The sequence below is a fragment of the Medicago truncatula genome, chromosome 1 (assembly GCF_003473485.1).
Source record: "Medicago truncatula cultivar Jemalong A17 chromosome 1, MtrunA17r5.0-ANR, whole genome shotgun sequence".
NCBI lineage: Eukaryota > Viridiplantae > Streptophyta > Magnoliopsida > Fabales > Fabaceae > Medicago > Medicago truncatula.
The window spans coordinates 28,145,075-28,159,329 of NC_053042.1; positions in this window are offsets into that span (position 1 = coordinate 28,145,075).

Here is a 14,255-nt window from a genome sequence, read left to right on the forward strand (position 1 = left end):
TTAATTTAATCATTTATACCTTCAAACAGTTCATATCAAAATAGTGTTTGGTGTCAGACACAACACCAAGATATGTGATTATATTTAATCATATATATTTTTAAAATGTATAATAAAAGTTGTCATAAAATAATTGTACAAATATCATTTGTCTTTATAAACGGTCACATGGTATAGTTGGATTATTATGTAAATTTTTACCACAATTTATTAACCATATGTGTAGAAAAAAAAATGTTTGTAGAAATATACAAAACGTGTTTAGTTTCTTTCTTTTTGAAAGGGTTAACGTGTTTAGTTAATAAGTCAACTATTCACCTTAAAAAGTTTAATTATTCAATCATTATAATTATATGACATGACTCCCCTAATTAATAAGAAATTAATTTGTATCAACTCTTGAAACTAACAATAGCAAGAGGGTGCCACTGCCAGCAAAACTTGTTTATAAAAAGGAAAAGAAGGTTGGTAAAGTGTTTCTTTACATAAACAGAAACAACCAAAAACAGAGAAGAATAGTTCATTTGTTAGTTAAAATATAATATTTTGAAGATTTTGGCCATAGACAAAGATAATTGACTAAATAAATTAAGAATTAATTGGATGATTCTGGTTTCTTAGGAGCGGTGGAGAAAGATTTGTCCATATACGATGAATTATTTTTGGTTGAACATATATAGCATATATTCATGAAAATAATGCATACAATGATTGGTTAAATTTAACTTAATTCCAAGTTTTTTTTTAAGAATCCAAAGCTAAATTTTGTCCTAATGTTAAGTAAAATGTTACATTTTTAAGTTGGTTCATGTGATTTAAATATTACACTATCCATAGTGTCATTTGAGAAACCCAATATATAATTCATTTGAGAAAAGAAAATGGTAATGAATAAAAAGTATAAATCATCTACAAATGAAGTAAAACAAACTTTTACGTGTGTGGAAAAAGTGGAATACCTTTTGAGAAAAAACTAAAGTTACAATTCAATTTGTTAGAACTTTATACATATAAATTTTCAAATATCTTTTAGATATATAACAAGGGTAAGAGAATGAAAAGACGAAAAATAAAAGTCAAAGAAGGAAACACAATATAACATAAGTCACTATCTAAAAACATGAGAATACAAGAACAAAGCGTGGGGGCCGGGTATATGTCATAACTCAATACTAATACAAGCCATTAGACATAGCAAGAGGTGTGTCCCAAACCATTTATATAAGGTATGCTGTAATTTTATACAAGTTGAAAATGAAACAAACTCTTATTGATTTAATTGGACTTTTTTTCTTTTTCAAAATGAAAAACTAAAGCAGAAGAAAAAGGCAAAAAAACTACAAATGTGGGAATTAAGTTTTCATATCATCAGCTAAACAATATCTCGATAGAGAAGAAAATGCAGAGATGATCCTAAGCTCATGAGTAAGTGAAGCGCCTAGTTTAGCGAGCCGATTTGTACGGGAGTTCCCTTCAAGCAAGGTATGGGCAAAACCAACATTCAAAGATCTAAACATATAAGAACAAATTTTATCAATAAGAGAAGCAAAAGGGTGAGTAGGTAGGACCCCGTCATTGATAAAAGTATATTTTGTTTGAGAGTTTGACTCACAAAAGATATACCTAAAACCAAGATCCCAAGTGATTTGTAATTATAAGAAATAGCACGATATTCTGCATTAATATTAATAGTATGACCATAACTTCAAGCAAAACTAATGATCCAACCACCTAGAAAATTTATATGGAGACCCCCAAATCTTGATCTAAGAGGGTTACCAATCCTGCAACATTAACTTTAATCACATTATCTCGAGGATGGTGCAAAGAAACCAATCTAAGAGTATAGATACGAGAGGGACCACTAAAAATCTTCTTGGTAGAGTTATAAAGTGAGTAAATTTGCTAAGAATAAACCAGATGAGGTGATTAATGTCACAAGTAAGGATCAGGTGTGATCAACAGGTGCATCTCTACAGGCGGAGGGATAGACGAAAATCTATGAGAGTAAGACCTCGCACGTAAGGATCATCGTGCGACCAGCATGTGCAACTTGACAGCAGATTAGGTTATCACGTCTCGACAAACACATCACTTATATAGTCTACTTAGAATAATGAGCGCGACTTGATTATTAATTAATTCCAACAAATTAATAGAGGGGATTCAAAGAATCCTAACCGTCGCTAACATTCTGCAATCAAAACAAGTAAATTTTGCTCTGTTGCAAACATATTAAATTGCAAAACTCTAAACCCTTGTCTTTTTTTATTTTATTTTAATCCCAAATAAGTAACGTGAATTGATTAGACGAAACAACAATCTATATGGATATGATACTATACTTATCATTTTATTACTTGATAAATGATTTGATACACTTGTCTAATCCGACTATCGTGAATCATAAGGGAGAAAATTTAGTTGAATCTTGACTAAAATCACATTTTCATCAGCAAAATCATAAACCCTAAATAAATTCATGTTGCCTATTTCTTTTTACCATATTATAGTTATGAGATGAGTTCACTCCTATATCACATTTTCTCCATACATAGAAGTTAGGAACGAACTTCAGACTACTTGCTTAAAAAGTTTAAATCATTTTCCATTTGGACAGATCAACAATTGGTTTAAGTTTCATATTTATTAATGAAGATGAAGATTATTGACACATATAATCGTGTTGCCTAAATTATTAGGTAAATTTTAACCAGAAGACCATTGTATTCACCAATTTTGATTACTTCTATGTGTGTTGAAGTGATGTGGCACGACCATGGAACATGATTGGTCTTATAGTAGGCCAAGCTTGACATGTGCCTCAGCACCCGGTGCCAACTATGCATGAGCTGTCGTGAAGTGGATGATCGAACGGTTGGTAGTGATATGAAACGAAAATAATCGCAGTCAATATAAGTCCAAAATCCAAATCATTCTTCACGTTTTAGTGGGCCCATCTTATTTTCTTTCGAATTAAAACCTTTTTGGCCCCAACCAACATGAGAAAACGATAGGAGATAGGGAACAAATAAATAATGAGCATTTGTCTATATTATTTTGTCACAAGAAAATTGTTTTTTTACAACACAAGTAAATGACGCTTTTACCCCTAGCGACAATTAACAACCGTTAGGCTATGCGCCGGCAGTTAATAACCGCTGGCTTCCAGCGGTAGTTAACTGCCCTTGCTTTCTGTTATATGAACATAATATCATAGGAGTTTCCAAAACTCCATTGTTGCGGATTGAAGACCAAGAGGTGCCATTTTCCCAATTGTTGCCGATTCAACGTCAATTACGCTCACAAAATCAAGTAAGTTGTTACCATCCTATTACATTGCTATTTTGTGATTGATTTGTTAGTTTTTTTTTTTTTTTTGTTAAATTGCGATTATAGGGATTTATTGATTTTATGATGTTATGATAGTTTAGGTTGTTTGAATTGTTAGATTTAGGTTAGAATTGTTTAGATTGTTAGAATTGTAGAATTGTTATGAAATTATGATAGAATTTTTAGGATTAGATGAATTGTTGTATAATCGTTGCGATTAGTTTAGGTTTGTTATGAAATTTTGTTGTTATGAATTTGTGATAGAATTGTTACGATTAGTTACGTTATAATTTTTAGGATTAGTTTAGGTTTTGATGAATTATTGTAGAATTGTTATGACATGATGTAGGTTTTGATTGCCGATTTGTTTATGTAGATATGTCTCAGAATCAGGGAAACGTTGAGTTGAACAAAAGGAGGGTGGCGACAAGAAGAAAGAAAAAACGCTGATGACATGGCACGGAATCACATGTGATGGATCCGTCAAAAAGATGGATTCGAAGGTGCTGGTGTATATCATTCGAGGTTGAGGAGGAGCGGGAGGACATGCTATTTTGGTCCTCGGCCAAAAGCAGGTGCCCTAGGGACTGTCGAGGACAGCTCAATTGACTTGTGTGATGAGGAAGATGATTGAATGTAATGCGTTGTAATATCTAATTGTTTTGGATCTTTTTTTCTGTTTTTTTTTTATGGTACATTTTGTTTGACATATTGGTACTTTGAATAAATTCACGTTTTGAATAATTTCAATTAAAATCGCGTTTCAAAATAATTTCGATTAAAGTGACGTTTTGAATAATTGCGTATTCGAATAAAAACTAATTAAATCTAACGTGAATTCAACTAATTAAAATTGCGTAATGAATAAATAAATTCAAAAAGTGAATAAATAACATAATTATTGTTCCATTCAACTATATATGTTATCACATTACATTACATTCCGGAATGTACCTTCCAACTGCAACAATTATCTTACCTTTGAATTGGGCAAATTCAAACTTGCTAAACAGCAGGACTCCAGATGCGATGAACATTTTAAATGATGGTATTCAAGTGTCAAAAGAATGAGGTGCATTCCTTGACACTTGAATACCATAATTCAAAATGCTCATCGAATGTTGGATTCCTGCCGTTTAACAAGTTTGAATTACCTCATTCAAAAGAAGACAATTGTTGCAGTTTGACGTTTGTACCTTCCAACTACACCAATTGTGTTACCTTTGAATGGGGTAAATTCAAACTTGCCAAGCAGCAGGACTCCAATATACGACCGGCATTCCCATAGTTCCATTCAAAAGATTAAATTCTTGTTAGGTTTGGTTTAAATGACTGTATTCAAGTGTCAAAAGAATGAGGTTCATTCATTGACATTTCAATACCTTCATTTAAACCGGCCTAACAAGAATTTAATCTTTTGAAAGGAACAATGGGAATGCCGGTCAAACATTGGACGTGCTATTTGGCAAGTTTGAATTACCCCATTCAGAGGAAGACAATTGTTGTAGCTGGAAGGTGCATTCATTCGGTACCTAATGAAGATCTTCTGGCGGAATCAAACTTTTGATGATATCTTCAGTTGATCTCAGCAACGTCACCCGCATATCGATCCACTGGAACATGTTGTGCTCCGAAAACATGCTCGTCACGTTTTCGTCGTTCGTTAATTCCACCCAAGTGAATGATACTCTCCCCTCATCGAGTGTTGGACGTTTATACCGAACGTGTTCCACCCTCCTTGTGTCTCTGGGGTTGACTCCTTGGTTGAATTCAGTCAGTTCATCCTTGAGACCTCATAACGTTACACCAAGGCACCGAACCTCCAACCTCTGAGGTTCTCCACCATTGAATTGTGCATGAACGTCGATCCACCCGGCCATTGTTTCAAATCTACACAATTAGAAATTAAAAATAATCAATGAAAAACTCATTCAAACACTTGTAGTGAAAATTTGACATAAACCCTAAAAAATTTATAAAATTCGAAGAAAAAAAATTAAGCAATATAACTTCATTATAACAGGTATTCATAATATATGTTAATAACATTTCAGATCTACAAGATAACTATATTAAAAACAAATATTCAAACCCTAAAAAATTTATAAAATTCGAAAAAGAAAAAAAAAATTCAAGCAATATAACTTCATTATAACAAGTATTCATAATATATGTTAATATCATTTCAGATCTACAACATAACTATATTAAAAACAAAAATTCAAAATTTAATAATTAAACAACAACTAAAATTATAAACATATAAAGACATATACTAACTCAAATGTATGACAATAGCATAAGTAATAACTTACTTGTGATTGAATGGAAATTTTTTTGGATGATTTGGTAGAGTTTTTTTAGAGAGAGAGAGTGAAAATTTGAGAGAAAGATGGTGATGGTGATGATGAAATGAGTGTATGGATTATGGCTATTGACTTGAATATATCACGAACACAATGGCAGTTAACTTCCGTTGGAAGCCAGCGGTTGTTAACTGTCGGCGCATAATCTAACGGTTGTTAACTACCGCTGGGGATAAAAACATCATTTATTTATGTCAATAGAAATTATTCTATGTCAGAAAATCAATTTTCTTGTCACAAAACTTTGAAGGATTTCCTATCTTTCCATTGTTTAATTTAGTGACTTTTTTTCTCCTATCTCTCTATTAACTCATACTCCATTTGTCTTTGATTTAAATAAATCTTATATCAATCATTATTTTCTCTTTTAAATACATTTTTTTCTCACTAAAACTAGTATATATTCATTGAAATCGGTAGAAATTGCATCGATGGAGAACAATACAAATCTCAAGATGGCTAAAATAAACTGACAACATCCAAGTTTGTAAGCTAAAACAACATGATGGTTCCAAATGTAATAAAATAAATGTGTCTGAAATACCCATGTCTCCAAATTCATAACGTTGAAAACGTGAAAATCATTGCTTGAATTTATAATGACATCAAACGAAGAAAATCCATTAATTTCAACGCACGAACATTGAAACAAAACGTGAAATTAAAACGTCTACTAATGTGACATACAACACAACATCATCACACTTAGATAACAAAATCATAAACATAAGACAAAAGAAAAACCAAATCTATGTGAAAAATCACTTATTTGAATAAAATGAAAAGAAAACACGATTTAGAAATGCCATTTTAGACAAAATATGGTCTTGATGGATGAAGGAGACAAAAGACGGCTAGACCTTTGGTAGAGGTGGTTAAAATATAAACAACACAGAATTTGCGTGCCAGTGAATTACACCTTTTCCCCCCGTCAAAAATACATTATCCGGGATTACGTGGATGGAACGTTGTATCATCAAACATATCTGTGTTGAACCTATCAGTATTCATAGTGTGTATCAATTTATTTTATTTTTCAATTTTCGTTTATAGGTCCCACACCCAAACATCTCTACATGATTTGCATGCCTTAACAAGTATAGGTGGACCATGCGATCCTTCCTCTCAATTCCTCTACTACATAAGTCTATATATAGCAAACATTCATGCACATAGACAAATATAATAACTCATGCTTCTCGATACTTAGGCAATAGATGTCGACATGCAATTAGGTATTGGAAGGCATATATTAATGATGATATGTAAGATATAAAATGTCGTATATTTTTGTGTGTGTGTGTATGTATGTATGAATTTGTGTGTCGATATATATATATATATATATATATATAGACACACACACAAGGTTTTGCTATAATAGATCCACTTTTTTTTTTTAAGGACTCCATTTATTTTATTGAAGGTCTATTTTAGCAAATGCATATTTAAATATAAAGGTATAAAAGATAATTTTAAATTTTTATTTGTTGAAATATGTCTTGAATTAGTGTTGGAAAAAATCTCACATCGTAGAGTATGAAGAAATATGCAAAGACTTGACAATATATATAAAGGCCTTGTGTGTTAGTATTTCTTGCACCAATAGTTAGTGAGTTTTACTATAGCTTATATTAACTTTACTAGTAAGCATATTGATGGATACCACGTCAAATCTTGTGTCGTTTTTCTTCTGTCTTTTACTATTATTGTCATTATTATTCTCGTATCTTGTAATAACAAACTGGTATCAAGAGCAAGTTCGGATTTGTTTGAAAGTCGACAAGTTCACTGGAAGGTATTTCCTGGAAAGAACATCTAGAACAATTGAATTCAATATTATTAGATCGATGTAATGTTCATACTAAGAGTGTGTTTGGATGAGGTAATTTGGAAATTTTAAAGAATTTAAAATTCTACGCAATTATCTCAAAGTATTTGAATTCCCTCGTAACATTACATTTCCTTAACATTACATTACATTCCCCCATCCAAACAATGGAATTCACCTCAAAGTATTTGAATTCCCTCATAACATTACATTCCCTCAAAACATTCCCCCATCCAAACACACTCTAAGATTGATGAAGAGGAAGCTGCCTTGATTTTGTTAGTTTCATTACGATTGTCATATGAGAACTTTAGGGAGTCTTTCATTAGTGGTAAAGATTCATTGTTTCTGGAAGAAGTTAGGTATGCTCTTCAAAGTAGAGAACGACGACATAACTGTAGTGACACTATCTTGGATAGTTAGACTATTGGGTTAGTAGTAAACAACAATTAGGGATATGGTAAATCATGGAAAAAGAAATTTTCTAAGAAACCAGTTAGTAGGGATCCGAAACCGATTGATATTTGCAATTACTGTAAGGAGAAGGGGCATTGGAAGCATGATTATCCCAAGAAGAGGTAGATGCAACAAGAGAAGGCACCGTGTAATGTCGTTGTTGTCGAGGATGGTACACATTCTGAAGAGGATATCACCTTAGTTGTTGTTGTTCACACACATTACATTGATGTGTGGGTTCTAGATTCCAGAGTGTCTTATCATATTTGTCCTACGAGAGAATGGCTTTCAACCTATGAGCAATTCAATGGTGGTAATATTGTTATAGCCAATAGTTATGTTTGCAAAATGGTTGGGATGAGCTCTATCAAGATTAGTTCTCATGATGGTAAATTATGTACATTAAACAATGTTAGACATGTTCCACACGTAACGAATAATATTATATCTTTGAGTCTTCTGGACAAGAAGGGGTTTAGTTTTAAAAGTGAAGGTGGAGCTATACATATTTTCAAGGGTTCAAGTGTGATTCTGAAAGGTGTGAAGCAGAGTACTTTGTACTTTTTACAAGGTACTACGTTATCTGATATTGTTGTTGTTGCTTCCTCTGAGATTGACCAAGAAGATATGACGAAGTTGTGGCATATGAGGCTTGGGCATATGAGTGAGATGGGTGCAAATTCTGGCTAAAGATGATATTCTTTGTGGGCATAAGATAAAAGATCTTGGGTTCCGTGAACACTGTGTTTTTGGGTAACTACATCGCAACAAATTTCCTAAAGTAATTCATAGAACAAAGGACACAATAGATTACATCCACGTTGATTGTTAGAGGCCTTCATGTGTAGAGTCTTTAGGGATCACAATTACTTTATGCCGCTGATTGATGATTATTCAAGGATGATCTGGATATTCATGTTGAAACATAAGAGTGATGCTTTCAAGAACTTCAAGCAGTGGAAGACATTAGTGGTGAATCAAACTGGGAAGAAGGTTAACTGGATACGAACTAATAATGGTTTGGAATTCTGTTGGTCTGAGTTTAATGATTTATGCAAGATTAAGGGGATTGTCAGGCATCATACAATTAGGAATAACCCTCAGCAGAATGGTGTATCAGAATGTATGAATAAGACACTTTTAAAGAGGGCTCGATGTATGCTCTCGAATGCTGGGTTAATAAGAAAAGATAAACAGATAAACATTTTACCCTATTTATGTGTTGACATATTTTAACTTTATCTTTTATAAATTTGTTTTTACTATCTAGGATTTTTATTTAATCAAAGAGCTCGACCGTAATCTGTTTAGACTTTCTAGTTTCGAGGACGAAACTATTTTAAGGGGGTAATAATGTAACGCCCAATATTTTGTGTGTATTATCTATGTCCTTTATTTTTATTTTCTTGATTTATCATTTATATATTAATTAATTTATATAGGAAGAATTAAGGAAATAGCATCCTATATCTTTGTTAAATAGGGTTTTTATTATCATATTTTTAGAAGTTATATTTCCTCCTTGCCTTAAAAACGAAACTATGCATAGTGATTAATTGAATTCATACCAATTCAACTGTTTAGACTAAATCAAAATTAATTCCAGGTTGATGGACTTGCTCTCACAAATAATTTCATTTACTATGATTTTAAATCATCATAAATTCCATACGTTTTTCTTCTCTTTTACAACTCATCTTCATTTTAACTATATCTATCCTTACTTTCCTAAAGTATGTCCACGCCACTCTACAGAGAATTAGGAATCAACTCAAATATTGATTTTATTCACATTTAAGTTTATTATTCTTGCCTTTATAACAAAATCAATTAGTCAAAGAACCAAATAAATCCATTATCAATTGTCATGCGTTTTTGGTCTCTTGAAACAACCAGTACTAAATTTATTTACATGCCTTACTGTTTTCCCCCAAAAACCCACCAATCCTATTATTCGTAATCATCTACCTCACGCCCCCGTCCTTGCTCATCCGAGATAGTTTTCCAATTCCATTGTAGACACTAGAGTTAGTACCAAAGTCTCGCTTTAGGGAGGAAAGCATCTAAGGTAAGGGCTTTTTCCTCGTACGTTCTTATTAAGTGCTAGGACCTTGTTATGAAATAGTGGTAAAAATTCTTGTCGTTTGAAAGAAATATAAAATAAATATAATTATAATATATATTTATTAAAGCTTGAATTTATTTATGAAATTTATATATGAGAAGGTAATATCGATTTCTATTATGTTTTATTTGCTTTGTGATATTTGAGAATAAAAAGATGTAATTTGTTTATGATTTAATTGTGTGGTAGCCTTAGTGGCTGGGTTATATTTGCATTTGCCTAAGTGGCTTGAATATAATTTTTGAAATGATTATCATGGCATATGCATAGCCTTTGTGGCTTGTTCCATTATCATGACATTTGCATAGCCTTTGTGGCTCGTCTTAGCCTGTGTGGCTGGTTCTTAGCCTTTGTGGCTCGTTTTAACCTTTGTGGCTTGTTTAGCCTTTGTGACTTGTTTATATCCGGATCATGTAGTAATTAAGAGCATGCATCTTATGCATAGTTGCATTTGAGTTATTTCTTATTTCCTTTTGATCGAGAAGTTTTGATGCTATCTACTTTGTGGCATTGTTCTTGTACTTTGAGTATGAACCAATTTGGATAAAGAAATTGACCCTTACATTAATATAATGTTGTAGGTACCAAAGATAAAATATGAGCTTGATGTGTGATTGAAGCGTACTCGGGGGCAAATTGGGTTTTTCAATGTAAAAGAAGATTAATTTTCATTAAGTTGTATTTGTAACTTTTAAAATACTTTTGAATTCTATTATTAAGGAGTAATTTTCTATTGATTTATTTTTAACAGTTTATCTTTCTATTAGTTTCACTCAAATATTTTTAAAGAAATATTTAATTTTTAAGTAATGTCTTGGATCAAAATTCGGGGCGTTACAGTCCCCATATGAGAGGGGGGTTATTTTAAGTATAAATTTTGTATTTGATGAAAATTTAATGTTTAAACCAACAATGAAGTTCACTATTCTGGAAGACTATGGTGTTGAGAAACAAGTGAAGCAGAGGGAAACTGAGGCTACTTGTGAAGCAGAGGAGGGCTCTCCTTAGCCACATTCAGAGGTAGAAGCATAAATTGTTCCATTATCACCAGAGGGAACATCACAATGTAGCTCTTAATCGCCCTAAAAGAGCTAAGTTCATGGTACCTCTTACGAGGTATGGCTATAATGACATGATTGCTTATTGTACTTGCACAAAAGTACAATAAGGATTCTAGGGTTAAGAATCGTTATACTAGGGTTTAAGACTGATTATTCGATACTTGAGAGTGTTCTCAAGGGTGGTATTTATAGCCTTCTATGGGTTTGGGTTTTGGTTGCTTAGTCTCCAAGTAATAGGGGTATTTATGTTTTTAGGGCGGTTTTTAGAAGATTCGAGAGATCATTATGGCGGCGCTATGGGTAGAGCGCGCCTTGGGCCTCATGGCTCTTTTCAAGGGTGCTAAGGCCTTCTTGAGAGATCTAAGAAGCCCTTTTGGAGGTCTTTAAGTCCTTAGGAATATTATGACGGTCCACAGCCCCCAAGCACAAGTCTTGGCACAAGGCGTGGTGCTTTTAAAGCTGAAGAGTTCTTAATAATAGATTCAGGTAAGTTCCGAGGATCCAGGAAGGCGACGTCCCTTAGGAGAGCGCGCCTAAACCCAACAATCCTTTTTTGGAGAACCCTTAAGTCCTTACGAAGGGCGTTTAAGACCCTCCCGAAGGTCTCTAAGCTTTGAAGAATATAATAACGGTCCACAGCCCCCAAGCACGAGTCTTGGTACAAGGCGTGGTGCTTTAAATCTAAAGTGGTTTTATGAATATTTGCTTTGGGCGAGAAGTTTTCTAATTATGATGCCTTTTTCATCTAACGGTTCACATTTCGCGACCTTTGTTGTTCTGAAGGTTCAGGAGGACGGCGTCCCTTAGGAGGGCGCGCCTAAACCCAATAACCCTTTTGGAAAACCTTTAAGGTCCTTACGAAGGGCGTTTTAATTAAGACCTTTCCGAGAGTTTTCTAAGCTTTGAAGAATATTATGACGGTCCACAGCCCCAAGCACAAGTCTTGGTACAAGGCGTGGTGCTTTTAAAGCTTAAGAGGTTTTTGGCGTCCGTTTTTTATTTTAAACGAATTGCAGACGTCTTCATAACATTACTGTTTTTATGATTGTGAGTTTTTACCGGGTCACCAAGTGCAGAGCCTTTAATAAGGTTGATGGCGCTCTCTCGGATTTTTTTTACCGGGTCACCAAGTGCAGAGCCTTTAATAAGGTTGATGGCGCTCTCTCGGATTTTTTTACCGGGTCACCAAGTGCAGAGCCTTTAATAAGGTTGATGGAGCTCTCTCAGATTTTTTTACCGGGTCACCAAGTGCAGAGCCTTTAATAAGGTTGATGGCGCTCTCTCAGTAATCTTCTTTTTATCGGGCCGCCGAATTCAGAGCCTTTAAGAAGGTTGACCCAGTTTGGGCGGTCTCTCGATAATCTTCTTTTTATCGGGCCTCCGAGTTCAGAGCCTTTAAGAAGGTTGACCCAGTTTGGGCGGTCTCTCGATAATCTTTTTTTTTTTTTTTTTTAAACCTGCAAAACAAATCTCAAAGGACGAAAAAGTTATTTTAGAATATAATTCCGCGTTTCATCTTTATGTTTTCCATGGCGGGACTGTTGCTTCCATGCTCGTTTAATTATGGCGTGTTGATTGGCGATTTCTCTCCTTTCATTCATCTAGCCCTTGGCGGGCTTGTTAGTATCCCAACCTTGATTTATCTGAAATATAACAATTCTTCCAAACTTCCAAAGTAATCAGTATCATAAATAAACGAGTCCTTAATCATATGCAATCATATTTAATGGAAACTAACTATTCTTTGTCTTCTTTTATTTAGCTCGCCTATACTTTGTATTTCTCTTCCTTTTATCCTCTCCTCTTCATTCTTCTACTAAAATGAGAATTGAATAAAGTATTTATTCTTTCTAACTCGGGACTGTCTCACCCATTATCTTGTCATGCTCCTATTAAATCCAAACTAATTCGCTCACTCCACTATGTAAAGCTAATTTGACTATAAGACTTATTATCACATATGATGTATATGCACCAAAAAATAATTGCAACATAAACAAAAATCGATAAGAGACTTCAAAATTAAAAATCATGATAGATGATAAATATATATGTATGTGTTTATATATCATAATCATAATGCAGACTACCATAATTTAAAATCATGTTAGTTTCTTCTACCTGTATATAGAGTTTAATGAAGTGAATAAAGACATCTTGAAAACTAAAATATAAACAACCAATTATGAAATTCAGTTATAGGTTTTACATGTATGTGGTGTGTGGTCTGGATTGGCCCTTAAGGCCTTAACTCAGCACCCAACCTGTGTATACGGGGATAAATAACGCTAAACGACTTCAAAACCCATGGGGTGGATTTAGCTTCAAGTTTCCTAGCCGATGAGATTTGCTAATAACGTTGGAACATTTATACCTGAGTGGTTTAGATGCCTGTTGTCCAGAAACATTGAGCAGAGCAAATGATATTTTAATAACTTTCATTCACTCCTGACAAATTAGCAATAATCGAGTCTCGTGATATCAGAGGTGCCTCATGTGCATGTTGCATTACAATACCCAATCAGACTATATTTTTGCTCAAGATAAATTTTTATAGAATCAACTTCCATTATTTAAATCCAAACTAATTTGCTCACTCCACTATGTAAAGCTAATTTGACTATAAGACTTATTATCTACATATGATGTATATGCACCAAAAAATAATTGCAACATAAACAAAATCGATAAGAGACTTTGAAATTAAGTTGCAAAATATATTTTCTGGTAAGAAATTCTCTTTTAATTAAAAAGTGGAAATATATTGTCACAAAAAAATATTGATCATAAATTTTTCTTCAAAACAAAAAAGTGTAAATACTCGCCTTATTTCTTCTACCTATTTTTCTTATTTTTTGTGCTCTTTTCTCTCATAATTAAGAAATTGGAACTAACTCGCCCATTATCCTATTTATTCGCCAATCCGAGTAAAAACAAAAATATAATAGGCTATCGAAGAATAAGTCAGTTCTCAATATACAATTGTCCTACGCGTAAAGATCGGAAAGATAAAACCTGAACGTTATTTTTCTCTCTGAGTCTCGAGTGACGTTGTTACGGTTGTGCAGTGTTCCCTTGGTTCG